The sequence below is a fragment of the Macrobrachium rosenbergii genome, chromosome 9, assembly GCF_040412425.1.
Source record: "Macrobrachium rosenbergii isolate ZJJX-2024 chromosome 9, ASM4041242v1, whole genome shotgun sequence".
NCBI classification, from domain to species: Eukaryota; Metazoa; Arthropoda; class Malacostraca; order Decapoda; family Palaemonidae; genus Macrobrachium; species Macrobrachium rosenbergii.
The window spans coordinates 7600669-7626730 of NC_089749.1; the positions used below are offsets into that span (position 1 = coordinate 7600669).

At 37.3% G+C, this 26062-nt stretch overlaps 1 protein-coding gene across 3 annotated transcripts in view; it reads left to right on the forward strand.

Moving 5' to 3' along the window:
• The first annotated feature begins 3905 nt into the window (after positions 1-3905).
• LOC136841402 (uncharacterized) overlaps positions 3906-26062 on the forward strand; it is a 265111-nt gene continuing 242954 nt past the window's right edge. Inside the window, exons 1-2 of one of the 3 annotated variants that reach the window (XM_067108322.1) lie at positions 3906-4242; positions 5021-5288. The gene's annotated coding sequence lies outside the window, so the exon portion shown is untranslated. The remainder of the gene's footprint in view (positions 4243-5020; positions 5289-26062) is intronic. The other 2 variants (XM_067108323.1, XM_067108324.1) reach the window with 2 other exon arrangements.

A 26062-nucleotide genomic window follows, 5' to 3' on the forward strand; every position in this document is an offset into this window, starting at 1 on the left:
CTAAAGCTTCTGGTATGAAACTCAAGCGTATCTAATAGAAATTTGTTTGAAACTGAGTCAGTGATTATATTTCTTCAGAGAAATCAACAAATTACTGTGGAGCTTTCCTGCACAAGCTTTCCTTCTCGTCAGAGGCAGAACAAGAGGCCGTTTTAGGTGATACTTGACGCATGTGCGCCAAAAATAAAATGAAAGAGTAAAAGAGTATTATTCAAGCAACTTACTCAAATGAATGTAAGATGATATGGCGAGATAAAATAATGATTTCACTAGACCTAGGCGAATATGACAGTGTACCGTGGGACCTTAAATCAGCGTGTTTCATTTTCCTTCGTATTCTTCAGAACAGAGATACATCTTATTCAGTTCAGTGTGGTTTACACATAATACTATTGTGAAGATTGTGCCATATTGCATAACGTAACACACACTACATAAAACACATTATAATTTGAATTATAGCAAGTTTAAGTTTATTCAGTGTAATGTACTCAAGTATTAGTTAGTTTTTCAATTGATTTTCTGGAGAAAATGGAAAACATGGGGCTAATCTGTATATGTGGTTTAAGAATAATAGTCAGAGAGGTTGAACAGCAAGATTGAAGAAAGGAAGTGGAAAGGTGATAAAACAAAATGCTGTTGAGGTAGTTATGGGCTCAGGGACGCTGCAAATACCTTTGGCATGCTCAGTGCACCAATGAGGCACTGACGACACTAACTCCCAAAGGATATTCTCGTTGAAAATCAAAGAGTTATTAAATTGGAAAAAATTGATCCATGGAGTTAAGTCATTATATCTATATTCATATCATTTTTAAGGACAGTTCAATGAGACTATTAAGGTTTGAGGTTCATAGGAATGTAGAATTTAGGCTAAATGGCCAAGTGCTGGGACCGTGAGAGGTCATTCAGCGTTGAAAGCGAAATTGACAGTAAGAAGGTTTGAAAGGTGTAACGATGAAAACCTCACAGTTCCACTGTGAAACAACTGTTAGGAAAGGTTGAGGGAAGTTAGATGGTGGAGAATATAAACGGAGTTCCAGAAAAGAGCCCGGCGTATGCCTACAGCGCACCACGTGAGGTGCAATTGACTGCTCGCAATTTCCTCGAGAAAGGTTTAAGGTTTAAACCCATAGGTACATTAAGAGCGAGTAATGACAGTTACGGCGGTTGGTAGTTTCAAAGTAGCGTTAACATTGTTACCACGGAATTCAGAGGTTTCAAGATGAGACCGGACTGATGTAGGCGAACAGTCATAGAGATTGACTGTTTTTCAGTCCTCAAATCGACACCAGTTTAAGATATTACAGTTCATAGGCCTACTTGACTCCTGACTCGAGCTCCATCTAAGTTATCACAAATGGGAGGTCGAGGCTCACCTTAGGAGAAAGACTGAATAAGATCAGATTTTCGGTGGCATTGTGACCTCAGTAAGCTATAAGGTAACCTGGATATGACCCTTACTTGTGTAGGTCACTGATATGATGTTTAGTAGATTACAGCAAGTTTTAAAAATAAGTGAAATACGTCATTGCAATTATACAGAGAGAGAGATTCAGGTCAAGATTTTAAAATTGAATGAAATATATCACTGTAAACTATACAGAGAGAGAGAGAGAGAGAGAGAAATTCAGATCACAGTTTTAAAGAAAATATAGATTAAAGCTATACACGCACACACACACACACACACACACACACACACACACAGAGAGAGAGAGACCAACTGCATAGTTTTGCCCCGTAAACAAATTAAAACGTATAAAATGAATCATACACGAGTATGGCGCAACCCATTATTATTTCTCAACAAAGCCGTACAGTCAGCAGCCCTCATGAACGCGGCCTAATTGGAATAAGGCGCTTACATATTCCACTATTTATTCCAGGTCTCAGCTAATGGCGAAGTATTCCTGGCGTTTCGATGTCCAAGTCATTGTAAGGGGCCAAGGGTATCCCCCCACCCTTTTTTTTAAATCAACAAGCGTCAGGTGGGTTGGGGTTTAGCTAATTCTTGATTTCATAATACATCGCACTACACGTCATCTGCAGCGGTTGGAGACGCACCGTCGTTAAAAGCTTTCTCTTCCCATTCTTAATGTTCGTAAAACATTATTTTTTGGGTAATGTTGACCCCCGTGACAATTTCGCGCTTTATAAGTCTTGTGTTTCATTTACGATTGTGGTCACGCTTGGCCTTGGACCCCTAATGAAGCGTTCGAGTGAGTCTAGAGTTCCTCCTTCAGTCATCCTGATGGAAAATATCGTTTCTTGCTCATAAATTACATAAATATTTCATTCCTGCCTCAAAGGAGCATATTAAATATGTCGTTCCTTGCTCATAGATTGTATAAATATCTTTTATACCGCAGAGTAAAACTGTTTTCGTCGGTTATAAACGTTTTAATTGCTAAAGTTTTGGACAGTTTCACCAGTACTGTGTACCGTTGCTCATGTGCCTGCTGGCGGGGTCATGGTGATAGGTGGGGGGTGAGTGAGAGTGGGAGAGGGAGAGTGGAGGAGAAGCGGTCTTGTGCCCTTCGAAGTTGCTACCGGGTTGGGGAGGGCAGGGGGAGGGCAAGGGCTTGCCCAGTCAGGAACCTTTCACTTAACTGGGTCACAATTTAATGTTTGTTTCCCTGCGTCCTCTTACTTTCGTAATTGTCGTTTCGTCATGTGTGTAAATAACTGTTTAGCTGGTTGCCATCACATAGACCTATGTATATAGAGATAGGGCTTATTAGGCATTAAATCTCTTTAGAATTTATATTATTCAGCAGGTTTTGTGACCCTTCCGCTGATTACAGTACTTAAATCGACCTCTGCCTCGCTATCAGTCAGTCGTTTAAAGGTCATTCTTCACATAACTGTAAATAAATGTTTAGCTGTTTACCAAGGCTTCACATAGGCCTATGTAAGTGAAGAATAGCTTATTAGGCATTAAATATCTCGAGAATCTATTAATCAGCAGATTTTCTTACACTCCCGCTGATTACGATGCATAAATCAGTGCACATCTCATTATCAGTCAGTTGTTGAAGGTCATTTTTCACCTATAGGTCTAGGTCAATGACTTTTACCCTCCGCGTTACCGTGATGTTAGACCGACGTTGGAGGATTATAAGATTTCAATAATCCTCTCGCTTAACAATGAAGGTATTATGAAGTACTTGGGAAAGGAAAAAAAAAGTTGTTGAGTAACATTAAGCAAAACCTGTTTTCGTCTTAGAGAGAGAGAGAGAGAGAGAGAGGACTTGACAATGCTAGAGCTCAAGGTATGGGCAAGGTTAACCAAAATTGACGATGTTATAGAGAGAGAGAGAGAGAGAGAGAGATCAAGGTATGACAAGATTGACAAAAATTAACGATTTTTTTTTAGAGAGAGAGAGAAAGAGAGAGAGAGAGAGAGAGAGAGAGACGGCGCTCAAGGTATAACAAGATTGACAGAAATTAACGATGTTTTAGAGAGAGAGAGAGAGAGAGAGAGAGAGAGAGAGAGATCAAGGTATGACAATATTGACAGAAATTAACGATGTTTTAGAGAGAGAGAGAGAGAGACAGCTCAAGGTATGATAAGATTGACAGAAATTAACGACGTTTTAGAGAGAGAGAGAGAGAGAGATAGCGCTCAAGGTATGACTAGATTGACAGAAATTAACGACGTTTTAGAGAGAGAGAGAGAGAGAGAGAGAGAGAGAGAGAGAGAAGAGAGAGAGCACTAGTCTTCGTATATTCCCGAAACATAGAGAGGAGAGAGAGAGAGAGAGAGAGAGAGAGAGAGAGAGAGAGGAATTTTACAGCCTCATCACACTAATCTATATAATGGAATAAAAGAGAGAGAGAGAGAGAGAGAGAGAGAGAGAGAGAGAGAGAGAGAAAGTTGTCTGCATTGCACAAAATACGTTCCCCATCACACCGGGGACAAGAATAAGAAACAATGTTCTCTCAGACTTTCAGTCAGTGAGCGTCTGACTCTTGTCGGACGTGGATGTGTTTCGCTCGCGCTCCCTTTCCCATATCCATCCGGGCGACACACGTCGATCGATCGACTTCATGAAGTGACATGTGATTTCTCAAGATTATAATACATATATTATTAGAGATCGACGTCGATCAGTGCATTTGCGTGTGTGCTTTTGGGAGATGAACGCGGCCTCCCCGTTTGTTGTTGATTGGAAAGTGGTCGAGGTTGAAATGTCAATTTGAAAGTCAAGGATAAATATATACATATATATTTAATGCGTGAATTGTTTTATTGTATTTTTTTTTTTTAAAATTTATGTATGTTTATATATCTAGTTTCGACATTTTGGTGCTGAGATAATCATCGACGTCTCAGAAGTAACCGGAAAGTTCATTTAGATGTTTGTCGGAAAATACGATAATAGTGACTTAGGCCTAAGTCGGTCTAGTGGAAAATATGGAAAAAAATTAATAATTAAGTATTTATATAATAATTTATAGTCAACTTTTAATACAGAAATAAGATAAAATAATATTCTATTTCCAATTCTGAAGTGCAAGAAAATCGTTTGAATCTGTTAACGCTATATAGGCCTATGTTGGTCTAGTGGAAAATCTAAAAAAAAAATTAATAATTTATCAATTCATATAATAATTTGCAGAAATTTATTATGCAGAAATGAATAAGATAAAATATTTATTTTTCGTTTCTAAGCGCGAGAAAATCATTTGAATCTTGTGACGCCATGTAGGCCTAAGTCGTTGGCAAATGTAAAAAAAAATGAATAATTTAGCTATTTATATAATAATTTATAGCCAACTTGTTATACAGAAATAAAATAGAATAATAACCTGTTGACAATTTTGAAGTGCAAGAAAGTTATTTGAATCAGTTACAGCAACAGGCATTATGCTAATGGTAATGTTACGTAGGCCTAAATCGGTATAGTGCCAGATATGAAAAATATTAATATTTTTATATAATTTTATGCAGTAAAGTTGTCATACAGATATATAAATAAAAAATAATCTAATTCCAATTCTGAATTTGATACAGCAATCCTAAAAAGTGTCGCCATTGCAATAGGCGTAGGCCTACGCCATGATTATAAAGTATATTACTGTTATGCCTGATGTCCGTAACTTAACAACAGACCAGTTGGGCCACTACGTCACTCAGCGTAACGTGAAGCGTTTTCAAAGAAGAAACTTAAGCATCGTGTTTTCATGTACGAGGAAATATTAGGCCTATTCATTAATTACTGAGGAATAATTGAGATTTCTTCTGTTTGCAACTAGGCCTAGGCTGAAGAAGGACTGCCAAGGTAAGCAGGCAATAATTGAAAATTTGCATGTCAGATTTCCTCATTATATTTTTGACTCGTTGTTATCATTACTTCCTATGGGTTTAAATTTTTTTTTTCTCTTGTCTCAAACCAGTTCGTGAAAATAGGATAGAAAATATTCTGATAGGCCTATATTAAAGAAAAGCAAAGAGTTTTTTTTTTTTGCCTTGATTGTAATGAGATTCTTACGTCTGTTATGATACATGGGGGCAATTTTATTTTTGTTGTTGGTCAGACTTGAAAAATAGATGTTTTTCTGTCTGTAGTCTAAAATGTTTCTTTGTTCTTGGAATTTTTTTTAAATCACAGGATCCGTAGGCCTACGTTGATTTATTAGATTATTTTTAGCCATATATTGCTGTTTTTAATAGTAATTTTTATTGGTTTGGGGCTAAGACTTTGTAATGACATATCTGAGAAGTGTGAGGTTCTTGGTAATATATATACATACATATATATATATATATATATATATATATATATATATATATATATATATATATATATATATACATATATATATAGCACATACGCACGTAAATACATATAGTCTCATTATGGGATCGATGCCCACGTAACTTAAGGTGGAGTTAACTTTGAAAGTTTTCAAGATTAGCCACGCAGTTCCTTCAAACAGCGGGGATATGTGACAAGCAACGGCTTTCGATCACCTGAAGGGACAGTTGAGCTCTCAAACGTGAAATCAACATGAATGATTAAGCCGAGACCACTCCTCCCCCCAACCCCCCACCACCCCCACCAACCATTCTCCAACTGCTTACTTCTTATGCTCGTGTTGCTAAGGTGTCGTCCTACGATTGACTTGGAATCTAAGGTTCAAGCGAATATGCAGTGCATTACTACTTACTACCCTAATTTTATTCTCCTTGCATTTTAATATATATTTATTTGTTAATTTATTAATTTATTTTTTCTTTTTTTTTAATAAGTGTTATATCTTCATTCTGTGTTTCTCTTTAATTTCTCTTACTTCTAATGAACACCATACTCTTTGAAAGCTTGAATTTCAAGTCAGTGACCCACTCTGATGGGCTTGTTCCATATGAATAGAGTTCATCTTCTGAATAAATAATAATAATAATAATAATAATAATAATAATAATAATAATAATAATAATAATAATAATAATAATAATATTCCTTGGAAGCTTGAATTTCAAGTCAGTGGGCCCTGTGGAGGGCTTGTTCCATATGAATAGGGTTCATCTTCTGAATAACAATTATAATTTAACAAAGTAGTCACATTGTAATGTCACCTTCAAAGGCTCCTATTAATTATACCTCCCCTGGTTGAGAGATTCCACAAACCTCTCTCTGTATAACCCATAGAATTTCTCTCATTCGTTCTCACTTTACCGTTTTGTTTAGTTTCTCCTTTTCCTTCCTCTCTTCTGTAGAAAAGGCAACGCCTCCGAAATATTTTCTCTCTCATATATCCTAAGACACTTTTCAGTTAGGGCAAGGAACCTCTCTAGAGGAAAAATGTGGTAGGCCTAGTCCTTCCTGTGTTATTTTCGTACAAACACTCCTGAGGAATATTAGAGTAAATGTTTTAACCAAATATAAAATGTACATGCATGCATACATATATAAATTTATATGTATGTATGTAAAAATATATATTTTTTAACCATATATATATATATATATATATATATATATATATATATATATATATATATATATATTTACACTTAAATGAGTATGTTATATATATAAATATATATTTCCTCCTTAAATGAAAACACTTCTCTTTAGATGAAAGATATATCCTGAAATGAAAGACATTTCTCCGTAAATGAAATAGATTTCTCCTTAAACATACTTTTCATTAAATGGAATATATTTCTTCTTAAATGAAACATGTCTCCCCTAAATGAAATATGTTTATCATTAAATGAAATATGTTTATCCTTAAACGGAATATATTTCTCTTTAAAAGAAATATATTTCTCCTTAAATGAAATATGTTTCTCTTCAAATGGAACACATTTCCCCTCAAGTGAAATAGATCTTAAATGAAATGTGTTTCTCCTTAAATGAAATATGTTTCTCCCTAAAAGAAATATATTTCCCCCTTAAATGAAATATATTTCTCCCTAAACTGCTGCTGTAGAACCTCTATGGGATTTCCACGAAGGGTTGATAAGGAACGCCTGAAACGTGGGCCGGAATAGTTCATCGGGCGGTTAGCGTTTCACTTATCAGGTAATTGGCACGGGAAGCTCATTACTGGCCCTGATTAGAGGCGCCGATTGGCCCTTAAGGGCTCTCTTAATTAGTCATCTCGTTCGAATGACCCCGAGATGGATTGGGGTGATAGTGTGTCGTGAGGTTACGAAAGGAGAGAGAGAGAGAGAGAGGTTGTCGAGTAGAAACTTGTCGTCTACGTGAAGGTTTTTTTTTGGTTAGTTTCAGAATCTCTAGTTTTGTTTACAAATGAATTTCTGTATTGCTTGGTTTTGTGTGATGTTTTGTAACACGGCTTTTCACTTGTGATGTAGCTGATTGTTTATTGATTGTTTTAATCAGGATAACAGTTATCCCCGTTAGTGCCTTTTACTGTACGTCCGTTCATATTCTCTTTCATCCATCTTACTTTCCACGATCTCCTAACAATTGTTTCTTAGTGCAACTGCTTTGAGGTTTTCCTCCTGTTACACCTTTCAGACCTTTTACTCTCAATTTCCTTTTCAGGGTTGAATGACCTCATAGCTCCCAGCGCGTGGCCTTTGGCTGAAATTTTATATTCCATTTGCATATAAAATAACAGGTATGAATACGACCGTACAATCTTTTTCTTATTAAAGCAACACAGATCTCTACAGTGCCGGTAGATTCTCAGCCCTGAGGAATGATTTTCAAATATAAGGACAGACATACGCTTGCGTAAACTCGTGTCCCTACGCGCGTAAAGCAAAGGCCTCTTAAAAACCTTTGCTTAAAGGCTAACGCGAGAAGTGCTGACGTGACGCTTATAAGAAAATTACGACGAATTTCGTCGCAATTAAATAGAAATTCACGGAAATGAAAATGGCTTCATGCAATGGTCTCACTTTTTTTCATTCTCTTTTCTTAATAATATTTTCGGGAGATATTCTAAAATAATCCGTGTTGACGCTTATCCAATGTTTAATTTTGCAATGATGATGGTGACAACATGAAATTATTATTATTATTATTATTATTATTATTATTATTATTATTATTATTATTATTATTATTATTATTATTATAGGGTTTTCTATTTCCAGTCTGCAAAATTAGAGGTAAAGTAACCCATTTCATCACAGAACTTTCAGGATTTTAATGTTTTCTGTCGTAAACGGGTAGGAATGTAAACATGTTTCCATGCAGTTTCGTTATTACATAATGTATATATATAGTATATATGTATATAGAGTATATATATGTATATATATATATATATATATATATATATATATATATATATACATACATACACATACATTAGCACATACACACGACAAAGTGCCTGTCAAGAACGAGTTTGCAATTTGTGTGATAGCATTTTTTTAAAATGCGTAGCTCGTTTATATATTTTTCCATAGAAGAGCAATAACAATGTCTACCAGGTACTGTTCTATTTAAATTTATCTGTTCATCGTTAATTCTATTTTAGCTGTAACATCTACTACGCCGTTTAAATCTTGTTGGACATTTACTACGAAATAAAACAACTAACCATACAGATTTATATTTCAACCTCTGTCAGCGTAATATTTGGGGTGGTTTTAAAACACAAAGACTTGATATTCGTCACTTATTTTTTTTCATTTAAGTCTATAATTTTTTTTATTCTTTTCGATTATTTCCTAAACCATTCTCGTTTATTATGAATTAATAGTGTCAAAATTATCTTTAGACTGTGATATATATGCATACTCTTTTTTGCTGTATCAGAACCATGTTAGAGAACGTAGCCAAAATGTTTCTTTATTTTTTTATAATATTTCCTTAACTATTTATGTTGATTATATACTAATAGTGTCAAATTTGTCTGTAGGCAGTGGTGAATATACGTACTATTTTTTGATGTAGCAGAACCACTTTGGAAAATATAGCTAAAACAAAAGGTGACAATGGAAAATTTAGCTAAAGCAGAAAGTGACAATGGAAAATATAGCTAAAACAAAAAATGACAATGGAAAATATAGCTAAAACAAAAAGTGACAATGGAAAATATAGCTAAAACAAAAAGTGACAATGGAAAATATAGCTAAAACAAAAAGTGACAATGGAAAATATAGCTAAAACAAAAAGTGACAATGGAAAATATAGCTAAAACAAAAAGTGACAATGGAAAATATGGCTAAACAAAAGTGACAATGGAAAATATAGCTAAAAACAAAAGTGACAATGGAAATATAGCTAAAACAAAAAGTGATCATGGAAAATATAGCTAAAACAAAAAGTGACAATGGAAAATATAGCTAAAACAAAAGGTGACAATGGAAAATATGGCTAAAACAAAAAGTGACAATGGAAAACATAGCTAAAACAAAAAGTGACAATGGAAAATATAGCTAAAACGAAAAGTGACAATGGAAAATTAGCTAAAACAAAAAGTGACAATGGAAAATATAGCTAAAACAAAAAGTGACAATGGAAAATATAGCCAAAACAAAGTGACAATGGAAAATATGGCTAAAACAAAAAGTGACAATGGAAAATATAGCTAAAACAAAAAGTGACAATGGAAAACATAGCTAAAACAAAAAGTGACGATGGAAAATATAGCTAAAACAAAAAGTGACCGAGATGTTTTGTCATGTTTATGAGCTATTTATTTCCACCAGTATTTATTCTAATAAGCATCTTTCACTCTTGAAAGGTGGAGCTGCGTTGGGAGCCAAGGTTGCCAGACTTGAAATATCGTGACGAAGAGGAATTAGTCCTTTTAAGCAAATGGAGGAGTTTACAAATGCATAACGACGGGCATGCAAATTAGGGAACGGGCCACTAGTGTCGTTTTTCGTCCCTCTGGGCACAGTGCCGTGTCAAGGGTCACGCCAGCAATGACAGGGGTATAATGCGAAGCTGTTAAGGGGCCTCGAAGCAGTTAGTCTTACGTTAGCTTCGGTAGGAGTTTTGCGAGTGCGAAAAATAACTAAACAACAGTAATGAGAAGATACTGAAGATTTTAAAAAATATCTCGATGCCACACTCAGTAAAAGAGAAAGAGAGCACGAAACACTAAATTGCATGTGTTTATATTTATTAATTTGTTCATTTTTCTGTTTTTCTAATAACTGATCTCCTCTTTCTGTATTTTCCATTACTCTCTGTTACTTATTTCGAATGAACACCATAATATTCTTCGGAAGCTTGAATTTCAAGTCAGGGGCACCTTTGGTGGGCTTGTTCCATATGAATAGTGTTCATCTTCTGAATAATAATAATAATAATAATAATAATAATAATAATAATAATAATAATAATAATAATAATTAATAATGTGTATTAGTTGGTATGATATTGTAGCTTTAAAACATAGGAGAACAGTAATTAGTAATTCTGAGTCATATTATATGTAATCAGTGTCACTAAGGTTTTATTTGCCTGTATTACTCTAATCATACTTAAGAAGATTAAGCAGACTCATGTTCAGCCGTTCCTATTTCTATTTGTAATGTATAATTTTATATGTAGTTAAAATAGAACAAGCTTTATTTACTATTGCACTCTATATATTTGTCTGTAGTATTTGACGCGTATCGTACGTGAAATTGGTGGTAACCTGTTATTTAACTTTGAGAATTTTTCCTTTCGCTTTTCGTCGATTGGTGGTAATATAATTATTCAACTTTTAACTGGAAAGTGACCATGCCATAATATTCTATTCTGATTTTTTTTCTCGTGCATGCAAATAATCATTTGTAAACCACACCAAAGCTCATTTGTCAAGGAACAAAACTTGTTTTCCAACACATCCATCTAAATGGAAAACTTTGCCACACCACATGAAGTCGACAAGTTTTTCAGTAAATCTTTGTGTTGCAGACTTTAAAAACCTACGCGTTTTTATTAACGGTTGCTTAACTACCAAGCCTCCAGTTCTTACATTTTTATTTTTATTTTTGTGGCTCCCTTACATGGCTGTCGCCATTTGAGTTAATTTATGCCGTATTCAGAAGGTGTCAAGGTTCTTCATTTTTTATAGTAACTTTTTTTTTTTATTCTTTAAACTGGTCTTTTACCTCTTTTTCTTTTACTTTTTCCTCCTTAGCTATTTTTCTGTTATTTTTCTTCTAGGTTTCAATAATTGTGAGTAAGATGTTTGTGTTCTTGACGTTTGTGATTGTCTTTTTAGTTTTCTGTGAAAGAAAACTATTGTGCCGGCTTTGTCTGTCCGGCTGCACTTTATTCTGTCCGCACTTTTTCTGTCCGCCCTCAGATCTTCAAAACTACTGAGGCTGGAGGGCTGCAAAGTGGTATGTTGGTCACCCACCCTCCAATCATCAAACATACCTAATTGCAGCCCTAATATTTCAGTTAGCATCAACTAATATTTTAATTAATATCAACTAATATTTCAAATGATATAGGCTAAACTGATATTTCAATTGATATGAACCAGTATTTTAATTGATATGAACTAATATTTCAATTGACATCACCTAATATTTCAATTAATATCAACTAATATTTCGATATAAACTAATATTTCAATGGTTATAAACTAATATTTCAATTGAGATAAACTAATATTTCAGTTAATATCAACTAATATTTCCATTAATATCAACTACTGTAGTATGATATTTCAAATGATATAAACTATTATTTCAATTGAGATAAACTAACATTTCAGTTGAGATACACTAATATTTCAATTGAGATAAACTAGTATTTCAGTTACTTTCAACTAATTTTTCAGTTGATATAATTTAATATTTCAATTCATATAAACTACTATTTCAATTGAAATAAATTCAAGAAGCAGCGTCAGCATAAAACACTGAAGTGAGGCTGCTGCTTTCCTCCAATTAACGTCTTATTGTATTTCCAACAATAGCATGAATGGCAGTTGAATAAACTCAAATTTTTATTGCACATAATTCTCTCGTTACACTTGAAACGTATTTGTAGATTGGGTTCTATATTATCACTTAACAGGCCTGGACGTGGCCATAAAGAAATTCTGTGTTCATTTGATGAATATTGACATGAGCACTGGCTTCAGTGCATATATATATATATATATATATATATATATATATATATATATATATTTTTATATATATATATATATATATATATATATATATATATATATATATATATATATATATAAATAGTCTTTCCCTATGCCCTATACAGTACTGGGTTCAATTTCGGGAACAAATGATACGAAGCTTGCATGTATACCTCACAAGTGAGCATATATGCAGCAAGAATCTTAGTTTATATAAATATATTTCACACAAATATTCTCCTGACCATAAAACAGTTGTGCACACATACTATACATACATATATATGTATGTGTATATAGGCTATATACACATATATCCCGTTGCTAGGTAACCAATTGGTTCTTAGCCACGTAAAATAAATCTAATCCTTCGGGACAGCCCTAGGGGAGCTGTTGATCAGCTCAGTGGTCTGGTTAAACGAAGGTATACTTAACTTATATATCTATATTTATAGATGTGTGTGTGTGTGTGTGAGAGAGAGAGAGAGAGAGAGAGAGAGAGAGAGAGAGAGAGAGAGAGAGAGAGAGAGAGAGAGATAGAGAAGGAAAAACCCAATTTCTTCAAGGGAATGACAAGGTAAGACAAAGTGCCAAAGAACATAATGGTACCAGAACTTCCCAAGCACTTTCTGAATCCAAGACTGTGCAGTATAAACTTTCACTGGTACTCCTCCCTCCGCTTTGCACACCTACGTCAACATCATCATCATGACGACCTTTGCATAAGCTCCGTAACTGATGAGAGTGTCAGTTCTGCCGTTTGAAGCAGTTAGGTCATGTCAGGTTTTTTTTTTTCGTCTAGATTGTCTCGAATCATGTAGGTGTCCTGATGTCTGGCAACAAGGCCCTACCGCAGTGGTTCTGGCTAATATTGTTGGGTCGAGTTCTCTTTCTTGTCAGAGTAGTTTGGCAAACGACCCCCTTTCTCTTTTAATTCGTGTATCTTAATGTATATTGACTGGGGTGCAGTTATAATGTACCTCCGGGCAGAGGCGTGCAGAAGACAGTGGTTGTGAATCCCTTGGTGTGAATAAATTGCAAATGTGTCTTTATATCTCCGTTTTTTCCCACATTAGGTTGGTATCCCTATCTGGCCCCTTGTGCTAGTAGCATTTTGTGTCCAGCTGGTGTTGAACCTTAATGTATAATAATAATAATAATAATAATAATAATAATAATAATAATAATAATAATAATAATAATAATAATAATAATAATTTTATGGCGTGATGAAGGAATGAAAGTTTAGTGAAGGAACAAATACTATTTTAGGTGCAGTTGCATGACAGGTATGCATAAGAGTTGAGAGAATAGTTACGAAGCAAGTGAAGGGAAAAAGGCAAGTAAGTAATATAAAGGGAGAGAAGTGAGAATTTACTTCCACAGGGGAGCAAATGCAGTGAAAGGTTAGTTATGCATAATGCTAAATGTGTAACTAAAGTTAACACAGCCTTGAATTTGATACTAGCTAGTCTGCTGTGCTATGAGAACCATAGCACAGCAGGCTAGCTAATATCAAATTCAAGGCTGTGTAAGAAAGCGCTGTAAGTGGTCACCCTTTAAAATAATAGTTTTTAATTTTTTTTTACTTTCTGCGTGAATAATGTCCCCTTCTTAATCCCTAGGCGAAATGACTGAAGCTGTGTGCTTGCTTAAAAATAAACCTTTGTGAAATTCTCAAGTCGAGTCTCTCTCTCTCTCTCTCTCTCTCTCTCTCTCTCTCTCTCTCTCTCTCTCTCTCTCATGGCATAGCAGTAATGTCCCTTTCTTCTTAACCACCAGGGAAAATGACTGAAGCTATGTACTTGCCTAAAATTAAGCTTTTGTGAAATTCTGAAGTCGAGTCTTCTCTCTCTCTCTCTCTCTCTCTCTCTCTCTCTCTCTCTCTCTCTCTCTCTCTCAAATCTTTTGCAATTCTGGAGTTAATGCAACATCACTACACGATTTAATCTCCGGCTGAAGGTTGCGTGCAACCGCGATCAGCCTGGGTGCCCAAGTACACAAAGTACTTATTAGCCTCGTATTCACTGGCATACGAGTCGGTGGAGAGGGTATAGGGCATCGCCCTTGGGAATGCTCGCATGCACTTGTCTCTTCCAGCCCCGGGTAGTAAGCCGCCTTGTCACAATAATCATTTCGCTTCGAGGGCAAACAAGCAAACGGGTTTCGTGTTCCTCCTGCCTTGGTCCTTCCTTCCTTGTGTCGAGTCGCGGGTCGGATGTCGGGAAGCGTTTTGTTCGCGGCTGCGATGCATTGACTCAGTTGTGTTATTATCCTTCCCCCCCCCCTTTTTATAGAAATATAAAAAAAGAAAATGTAACGATGTTTTAGCTTTCGTCATTGTTTATTATCATCGTTATTCAATCCGACCAATGTTATTATTATTCTTAAATCCTTAGCATTATCATCATCATTGTAATTTGGTAACACTGGATAACTTGCTCAGCATATTGTAAGTTGCATGTTAGCCACTTTGCTGCCCAAAAATAAGCACGCTCTTACAAGATTACAATAAACAATTTTTATCACTTTTCTGTTGTAAATCTGGTTGTTTTTAAACTTCACTGGTCCTTGTTTTTGCTTGATTTTGTTTTGTCAGAAAATGAGTGTGTCTGAACAGTTAGGAAATGCCGATTCGTGGAAGGCTTGAGAAAGCGTTACCCTCATACATAAAGATGCGGAGAGAGAGAGAGAGAGAGAGAGAGAGAGAGAGAGAGAGAGAGAGAGAGAGAGAGAGAGAGAGAGAGAGAGAGAAAGGGTCGGTGTCGAGGAGAGGGGTGGCTGTGAAACCGAAGAATTTCATCGGCATTTCAGGACTTGAAGTTTTTGGGTGTTTTTGTATTCGTCGACAGATCTGAATATTTACGTTGAATGTAAGCATAGTTTGCCTATGAACGGTTATGTATTCGAAACCCATCTATTCTTCAAACTAATGGAAGAAAAAATTTCAATAAATTCGACCTTGACTGTTACCTATTTCAAGTAACTTATTCAAATAACCTATTATGAAAAAACGAATTCCTTTTCAGTCCCGTAACATCAATTCGAATAACCTATTGTAAAAAAACGAATTCCTTTTCAGCCCCGTAACAACACGAAACATTGGAATACTATTTCTAGCAAACGGTCATGAATTTGTTGAAGACACTACCGTATTGTGAAAAACGTACGTCTCAGGAAAGTAGGAGTAGTAGTATTAGTAGTAGTAATCGACGGGATTTGCCTTTGAAACGGCTCCCCTTTTCGTTCTACGTCTACAGCAAATGGTCAAGAAACCCCTTGAAGACTTTGAAAAGTGTACGTTCCGGAAAAGTAGTAGTGATAGACGGGAATTACCTTTGAAACGGCTCTCCCTTTTCTCGCCCCATTTTTCTCCTGTGCTTGCGCTTCTCTGGAGCCTCGTCACGAAGCGGTCTCTCACTTCCTAGAGCCTCGTATCAGCGCTGCCATGTAAACCTCTCCTTTCTTTCCCGTTATTCGTTGTGAAAGGAGGAGGGAAGCAGCCTTCTGCGCTAACCACCATGACATCATGCGCGGGCTACCTAGGGTGTTTCACCACTCTCCTTGGATTTCATGCACTGTTGGGGGAGGGGAGGTGGTGGGGGAAGGAGGGGCGTTAGGTGGGTAAGAGATGGTTGGGTAGGTTGGTGGGTGGGTTGGTGGGTTCCCTTCTGTTGTTTCTTATACTGTCTTTCTCTTTTCGTTTTCTCTTTTGTGGAATCTTTTGTTAAGTGGATCTAATGGTTCCTTGTGTTATGCCTTTCACATATTATTTACGATTTTTTTTAACTCTAATATTTTCAAGTCTTTTTGTGTATTGTCAACACTAAATTATTCAGGTGCAACAAGCCCACCAAAGGGGCCATTGACTTGAAATTCAAGCTTCCAAAGATGGATGTTCTTGTTGTTGCCGTTGTGGAGTTTAAAGCTATCGTCATGTTGTGTCCACACTGAAGTGAAACATGTCATCAGCACACGTCGGAAACTTATCCCTTATATATCACAAACATGTCGAAAACAAGCCAACGACCGTGACAGGTGAACGAACCTTCGGCAAATGCTGGATAATCGTGTGAAGCACTGGTTAGATCTACCCATAAGTCGTTGACTCGCATTCAACTAGTTTGTGATGTAGGTGCGACATGTTGCCGACACGTGTTATGGCATGTTGCTGACATGTTGCCAACAGTGTTATGACATGTTGCCGACATGTGTTATGACATGTTGCCGACATGTGTTATGACATGTTGCCGACATGTGTTACGACATGTTGCCGACATGTGCTATGACATGTTGCCGACATGTGTTATGTCATGTTACCAACATGTGTTATGACATGTTGCTGACGTGTTACGACATGTTGCCGACATGTGTTACGACATATATCTTACCGTAGTATGGAAATACCTTTATACAACAGTCACACATTGACATGCATATTCGAATACATAATGTAACATGTACAAGGGAACCTGAATTGTTATCAGGACTCTTTCGTGTCCTTCATGTATTATGGCCATAATTAATTTTATATGCTTATTGCATCGCTTGGTAACCTGATGACTCGCTAACAACTGAGACCTGGAAATAATTGTGCATAGTCAGTTCATTCACGAATGAAGGTTTCATCTGGTCTTGAAATGTTTGCGGAGGATCGTATGATTGAATTGAATGAGGTTAGTCGGGAGTGTTCACGCAGAAGGGAGTCGTGGTAATATTCTCATAGCGTTATCGTCTGCGATATGTTGTGTTTGTTGATGAAGGCGTTCGGAATGAATCGTCTTGTTATATATCTATCTGTCTATCTATCTATCTATATCTATCTATCTGTCTATCTGTATACATATAAGTTTATATACAAATAAACATATGCAAATATACATATATATATACATGTATGTTTATATATATACATATATATGTATATATATGTGTGTGTGTGTATCACGTATTGCAAAATCCCAGCATTCTGGAAGAGCACAGGAAAATATTGCAGAATACCCCAAATGACAGATAAAAACATGCGCTAGAGATTTGTGGAGAAAAACAATTTTTGGATGTTTATTATGCATGCATACAGTACTTCATGTGAGACTACCCTGAGATTTATTACAAGAGAATTTGGAATAATAAAAAAAAAAAGATTTCACTGGAATGTCCTCTTGGCTTTAAGGATCAGATGAGACCGGTAAAGCAGGTGGACAGAATATTATAGAGTTATACAGTACTTAATGACCTTGGGAATATGTGGCCGGCCGTTTCCCTCTTGTAATAAGAAAGGCTTAAGACCTCCTTGAATTGGTACCGTAGGGGGGTAGTGTTGTCAGTGCACCTCACATATACTTTGGGTTCTTTGCAGCATCCTCTTCGGCCCCTTGCTGCAACCCCTTTCATTCCTTTTATTGTACCACCGTTCATATTATCTTTCTTCCAACTTACTTTCCTCAACCCTCTCCTAACAATTGTTTCATAGTGCAACTGCAAGGTTTTCCTCCTGTTACACCTTTCAAACCTTTGTTTTTCTCCTGTTACACCTTTCAAACCTTCGTTTTCCTCCTGTTACACCTTTCTAACCTTTATTTTTCTCCTCTTACACCTTTCAAACCTTTGCTTTCCTCCTGTTACACCTTTCAAACCTTTGTTTTCCTCCTGTTACACATTTCAAACCTTTGTTTTCCACCTGTTGCACCTTTCAAGCCTTTGTTTTCCTCCTGTTACACCTTTCAAACCTTGTTTTCCTCCTGTTACACCTTTCAAACCTTCGTTTTCGTCCTGTTACACCTTTCAAACCTTTGTTTTCCTCCTGTTACACCTTTCAAACCTTTGTTTTCCTCCTGTTACACCTTTCAAACCTTGTTTTCCTCTCTTGTTACACCTTTCAAACCTTTGTTTTCCTCCTGTTACACCTTTCAAACCTTTGTTTTTCCTCCTGTTACACCTTTCAAACCTTTGTTTTCCTCCTGTTACACCTTTTCAAACCTTTGTTTTCCTCCTGTTACACCTTTCAAACCTTTGTTTTCCCTCCTCCTGTTACCTTCAAACCTTTGTTTTCCTCCTGTTACGCCTTTCAGACCTTTGTTTTCTCTCCTGTGTTACACCTTTCAAACCTTTGTTTTCGTCCTGTTACACCTTTCAAACCTTTGTTTTCCTCCTGTTACACCTTTCAAACCTTTGTTTTTCTCCTGTTACACATTTCAAGCCTTTGTTTTTCTCCTGTTACACATTTCAAACCTTTTGTTTTCCACCTGTTGCACCCCTTTCAAGCCTTTGTTTTCTCCTGTTACACCTTTCTCAAACCTTGTTTTCTCCTGTTACACCTTTCAAACCTTTGTTTTCCTCCTGCTACACCTTTCAAACCTTTGTTTTTCTCCTGTTACACCTTTCAAACCTTGTTTTCCTCCTGTTACACCTTTCAAACCTTCGTTTTCCTCCTGTTACACCTTTCAAACCTTTGTTTTCCTCCTGTTACACCTTTCAAACCTTGTTTTCCTCCCTTTACACCTTTCAAACCTTGTTTTCCTCCTGTTACACCTTTCAAACCTTTCTTTTCCTCCCTTACACCTTTCAAACCTTTCTACCCTCAATTTCCCTTTCAGGTCCTAGCGCTTGGCCTTTGGCCTAAATTCTATATTGTATTCCATTCCTTGAATTGTTTCTTTAATGTTAGACATAATTCAGTCGGACAAAGTGGGTTCCCTCCCACCTGTTAGTCTTCATTGGCGAGGCATTTATCTTTTTTACCTGTCACTTGGGTAATTTGAATTTCATATCTTCTTATTCGCGGAAGTTCTATTGCTTCTTTTGGCTCTTCTTTTCCTTTTGAGCTCCGTATAAATTCGTTTCTTGCATCAGCATCATGTAAATGATTTTTCTCCTTAACTGTTGTTTATTACTAATTTCTCTTCTGTCGTTCTTGCTGTTGTCTTACAATTAAATGGTATTCTGTTTAACGAAATTAATCTTTCGATTTTCTTTTTTTCGGTTGATTTTGTTTTTCTCTTCCCTTTTCATCTACTAAGCCTCCTTGGGTCCTTTTCATGTGCCTCGTTAATTCTACTTGCAATTTTCCTAGTTCCTTCTATTTATCACATTTCCCATCTCTTCCCGACTGCTACCTCCTTCATCTCATTCACGAGCCACCTCTGCATTCTTCTACTCTCGCTCTTTCTTACCCCATCTCCTCTCCCGCGTCCACCTGTTTCTACCTGTACGAGAGAGAGAGAGAGAGAGAGAGAGAGAGAGAGAGAGAGAGAGAGAGAGAGAGAGAGAGATTTACGAGCCGAACGTGAGGAGAATGAAGCCAAAGGTTCTCTGCACATGTGAAAGTATTTGATGCATTCGTGGGTTCGATAGGAGTCTCGCTCCAAGCTTCGGGAGATGATCGTAGCATCATCGGCGTTCGGTTTCAGCGGAGGCTGTTGGAAGCAACAAGGTCCCGGATTATGACGTCAGAGTAGGCCGCCAGACCTTGTTCATCCCAGGTCGGGCTACGATCTATCTCAGTGGTTCTCAACCAGGGGGAAATTTCAGAGTTTCAGGGGGTGATTTGTGACCACGGATTGGCAGGCTCAGACTGGCTCTAGGACCACACAAAACTACTGAGAAGTCACGGTGGGGGTTCTCTACGCTTTCTTGCGTTTGTGTTAGTATTTTGTTGCGTATTATCTGGAATGCACCTTTTGAGGGGGACAATTTTAGAAAAGGGGGGCGGGAGTGACGCTCTGACATATGGTGGAAAGGGTGCATCGACCAAAGAAAGGCTGAGAATTTTTTTTTTTTTATCTAGATTCATCCAGCCTTGTGCTAGCACGGGCTCTTGCTCTTCAGCAGCCCTTAAAACCCGTCGGACTACTGACTTCTCAGACTAGGCTATTAGTGATTGGCAGGGAAACATTTGTGCCTCCATCTTTATATTAAATCAGTGAGTCTTGCGGCTTACAGTAGTGACACTGCCATCATTCAACAAAATTCCCCAAATAAGTGATAAAGTTAGCTTTCGCTGCATCCCTCAGAATGAAGAACTGAAACATTTCTCCCTATTATCTATACCGTATTGAGCTTATGGGTTTTTATCTAACACTTCTTTGGACCTTGGTTGGAAGCGAGGGACCTTGATTCTCCTTCCAGCGCCGATCCAAAGGCCGCTACGCTACGCTGCTCCAATGCCCCGAAGTCACTAGGGTACTGGAAGGTCAGGCGGGCCAGCGCTCCAAGTTCAGGGGAAATAGAATAGATATGTGACTGGGTGCTGCAAGGCCCCTCTCTCTCTCTCTCTCTCTCTCTCTCTCTCTCTCCAGATTAGGAGATATGAATATGTGGTCTCTCTCTCTCCAAGTTAGGGGAGATATGAATATGTGAATGAGTGCTGCCTCTCTCTCTCTCTCTCTCTCTCTCTCTCTCTCTCTCTCTCTCTCAGATATGTAACCGAGGGGGCAGAGTCTCTCTCTCTCTCTCTCTCTCTCTCTCTCTTTCGTGTTGGAATGGTAGCACGCGCGGTTCACAATCAGAGTACACGCGTTCGATCCCTTAACAGGCTACGGAAAGGAACGGTATGGGCACCTTCACTAGAAAAACATTCCAAATTATCTGTTTACATACGTAGCGAATTACGCACATGGACGTCAGTAAACTGTTTGGGGCTAAAACTGAGAAAAATAATAGCTGGGTATCAACGGTATTCCATAAATGTATACCATTATACAGTCTGTATTTTTATGACAATCTCTTTAATACACTTGATCTTTACAGCGGCCCATCGGCCCCTGGCTGCAACCCCTTTCATTCCTTTGACTGTACCTCCGTTCATATTCTCTTTCTTCCATCGTACTTTCCTCAACGCGGTTTTCCTCCTATTACACCTTTCAAACCTTTTACTCTCAACTTTCCTTCCAGCGCTGAATGACCTCATAGGTTCCAGCGCTTGGCCTTTGACCTAAATTCCATATTCTATTTATAATACACTTGATAATTCGTGTGGATTTCGACTGCATTAGAATCCTGTCGACGTCATGGACAAATCCTCGCAAAGTGCCGGCATCATATTCCGTCAAATCCCGCGAAATCCTCCTGGATTTCCGTTCGTGACAGGGTACATCAAGCGAATTGCATATTGGAGAGGCTCTCGAATAAAGTATTAACTGTTAGTTTAAGGTAATTGAATTAATGGTCGGCTCTGATGGAGTTAGTTCGGTTTCATGTTCGCCATATGAACGCATCGGGATTTTCTCCCGGGGAAGTTAATTCGATTTCATGTTTGCCATATGAGCGGGATCTTCTCGTGGGAAAGTTAATTCTCTCTCTCGTTTATTAACTGCTAGGTATATTTTTCAGAGCAGTGGTTCTTGACCTGGGGGGCATCAGCAATTTCCAGGGGAGGAACGAGCCCTAGGGAAAATTTAAAATTCCCTAATTATATTCGTTATTCTCTTAACAAGAGTGAGGAACTAATATTGAGAAGTTTATGAACAAATGCAAACGTATCGCCTTATAACGTTAGTTTCCTATAGTCTACTACTCTGGTTAGACCCGTTGGGCTTAACATGTTTTGTAATTATTTACCTCCCTCCCTATTCCTCGAAACCCCTTCTCTTTCTCCTTTTTTTCATTTTCCTTAAATCTGGGGGATTTTACCATAGATGCAAGGGTTTTTTTGGGAGGAAGGACCACCTCGTAGAGGGGGCGTGGTAATAAAAAGGTTAAGAACGACAGTTTTAGATTGATACAGGAATTCTGTATTGAAAGTGAGTGTTACAAAGGTAGGTGGCTACCTACATGGTCTATTTTTTGTATCTGGAAAGAAATTATCTATAGACATAGGTAAACGGTTTATTGTTTCATGCAGTATTAGAGTACATATGTATGTGTGTATGTTAGAGTACAGATGTATGTGTATGTGCATGTATGTATGTATATACTCGCACATACATACATACCACACGCAACTGGAACCTCAAAAGTTCAGTCGAAGGTGTAATGCATTACTTCACTAAAGCAATTCTCTTTGTATTTTATAATCGGTTTACATTTTTGTCTATTTATTTATTTATTCATTTGTTAATTTGTTTGTTCTTTTCGAATAACTGTTCTCACCTTTCTGTATTTCCTGTTACCCTCTGTTACTTCTTTCAAATGAACATCATATTCTTTGGAAGCTTGAATTACAAATCAGTGGACCCTGTGGTTGGCCTGTTCCATATGAATAGGGTTCATCCGTTGAATAATAATAATAATAATAATAATAATAATAATAATAATAATAATAATAATAATAATAATAATAATATAAATACATACTTAAATACATATAATGATGAATGGCTTTGTTTAATAGTAATAATAATAATAATAATAATAATAATAATATAATAATAATAATAATAATCCACAAGCATTGAGTGTAGATTGGTGCAAGCAGACAAAAATTGAGAATATTTACCCAAGATCACAAAAAAAAAACTGACGTAAGTTGAAACCGACAGCGGAAATACTATCGTCCACGCCGACGTGTTAATACGACCTGACATAAGACGTCGTATCTTTACGATCTCCGACACCAAACGTTACGACAAACCTCTTAAGTCTAAACTTGTTCTTTTCCTTCGTGGAAGGCTGCAGTTGAGTACCCTTCCCACACAGGCAGTTTTCATAAGGCTTTTCATAAGACTTTTTGGTTTCTGTAAACTATTGTGCCGGCTTTGTCTGTCCGTCCGCACTTTTTCTGTCTGCCCTCTGATCTTAAAAACTACTGAGGATAGAGGGCTGCAATTTGGTAAGTTGATCATCCACCCTGCAATCGTCAAACATACCAAACTGCAGTCCTCTAGCCTCAGTAGTTTTGATATTATTTAAGGTTAAAGTTAGCCATACTCGTGCGTCTGGCAACGATATAGGCCAGGCCACAACCGAGCCGTGATTAAAATTTTAAAGGCCGCGGCTCCTGCAGCATTATACCGAGACCACCGAAAGATAGATCTATTTTCGGTGGTCTTGATTATATGCTGTACTGAAAACTGGATTGCTTCATTTTTTATTATTTTTGTTTTTTACGATGGTATGAATACAGCGTCTCGCGTCCGTTTGAATGAGCTTACATCTTTGAATATGCTGAAACCTGCTGACGAAGGCCCTTCTAGTAGAAAGCACCCGTCGAACTTATCCCAAAAAAGGGAAGGGGAAAAATACTTCAATTTGACGGTTATGGAAGCCTTTCATGTGAAATTCATGGGTCCGTTGGACGCGGGCGGCCGTCTCGGGGGGTTAAAATTACTTATACTTGCAGGACTCGTAGAGAGAGAGAGAGAGAGAGAGAGAGAGAGAGAGAGAGAGAGAGAGAGAGAGAGTTGGTATTGACTTCACAAGGATGAGAGAGAGAGGTGGTATTGACTTCATAAGGATGAGAGAGAGAGAGAGAGAGAGAGAAAGAGAGAGAGAGAGAGGTAGAGGTAGTATTGACTTCATAAGGATGAGAGAGAGAGAGAGAGAGAGAGAGAGAGAGAAACAGAGACAGAGAGAGGTGGTATTGACTTCATAAGGATGAGAAAGAGAGATAAGTGGTATTCACTTCATAAGGATGAGAGAGATGAGCATTGACTCCTAAGCATAAGAAACACGATCTACCAGTTAGCATGGGCATCTTATTTACGACATAAGTATATTTCCATCTCCTATGTTACTTTGTGGAAACACTTCATTTTACTTTCATATGAGTGAAGCAACACATTTGTACAGATTTTTTTCTTTGCATCACCGCCTGAAATTGATAGTTCCAGATATAAGGGTTGTTAAAAAAAAAAGAGACAAACGCAACTGAATTGAGTTGCAGAATTCATCAAGTGTGTGTCTGTATATGTTTGGGGAATTTCCAGGAATTATGAATTTTGAGAAAGTTAACCACTAAATATAACTATTTACTGAGTTTGGTTGAGGTTTGTTTACTCCTGAGAGTTGTCACCAACGTACTAAAACACTAACACGCTCTCATGAAGAAGAGGATTTTTGTAGGTTTAGATGCTTCGCAATTGGCAATATTTGAGTAGCCTTGGGGGAGGTGTGCTTGGTCCTAATCGCTTTAGCTTATTACACTCTTATGTGTAATTTTTTGAAAGATGTCTTTTTACTTTTGAGATTTATTAAGGAGTACAAAAACACGAACACTCGCATAAATTAGATTCATAACTGGCAATATTTGAGTAACCTGGGCAAGGGTGTACTGTGTACTAATCGCTCTTGCTTATTATTGCATGTTATTATCCTTTGTGCAGTTTTTGGAAGCTGCATAAACTTAGAATAACAAGTGAAGATCATTAACTCATGAGCCCAACCATATTCGCAAAGATATGATATCGTAGGTAAAGGATGGTAGATCTTGTCCAGTTCAATCAGCTCCCCTGCAGTACCGTCAGTCAATAACACTGAGGCGTTCCGCAGGTCCGCAGCTTAGAACCGCGCCAGATTCTGTGGGCGATATAATGATATCCAGCCGAAAGGTTCCAGAAGGCCTCGGCGTAGGTCCTCCTTTTATTTTATCCCTTATTGCGTTACGGCTCTCGTCATTATAATACACCCTCTTTCATCTCAGGGCCATTGTTAGATTTATTGAGGCCATAAATACGACCTCGTTATTGCCTTTGGTTTTAGGGCTCGGTTCCGAGCAGTAGTTTTAAAGATTTCCATTATCTCTTGCCTAGTTTATAGGGACGTTTATCCCGTGGCCCTTTTTCTCTTCTGGAGAAGAGATTCCACGGAGGGTGCAGCCTGTAGATTTAAGGTTGTGTGCTCGTGCGATAAGTATCTATTAGTCGGACAAGAGTTTCTAATTAGCGTGCGCTCGTGTGATTAGTCTCCATTGGTTTGAAAATAGCAGATATTCTGTCATTATCATAAGAGAGATTTTGATTTCTCTGGTGTTCTGTATCTAAATAAAGACTAAAATTGAATAGGCTTCTTTCTCTGTCCTTATCTTTTAAGAAATACACTGATCAAAAACTAGGTATTCATGTTAGTTGGACAAGAGATTCTAATTAAAGTGTGTGCTCTTGTCATGAGTATCCATTAGTTTGGATATATCGGATATTTTGTCAATATCATAAGCGAGATTTAAGGCTAAATTTCCTTGAGGTTCTGTTCTTACAGAATCAATTTCTATGTCCCTGTCTGTTAAGAAATACCCTGAGCAAAAATGAGGTATTCAGGTATTCATGCTTGATCTACTACAGAGTGAAAATCATTGAGAGATAGTTTTCATCAACCTCAGGAAAGAAAATATTGTATTACTTTAAAAGACGAAATAAAAATAAGTAAAACATGCGCCGAAGTTTCTTCGGTGCAGTCAAGTTTTCTGTACAGCGTATAATCAAGGCCACCGAAAATAGGTCTGTCTTTCAATGGGCTCGGTATAATGCTGTATGAGCCGCGGCCCATGAAACTTGAAACTCATATCGTTGCCAGAAGCACGATTATGGCTGACTTTAACCTTAAATAAAATAAAAACTACTGAGGCTAGAGGGCTGCAATT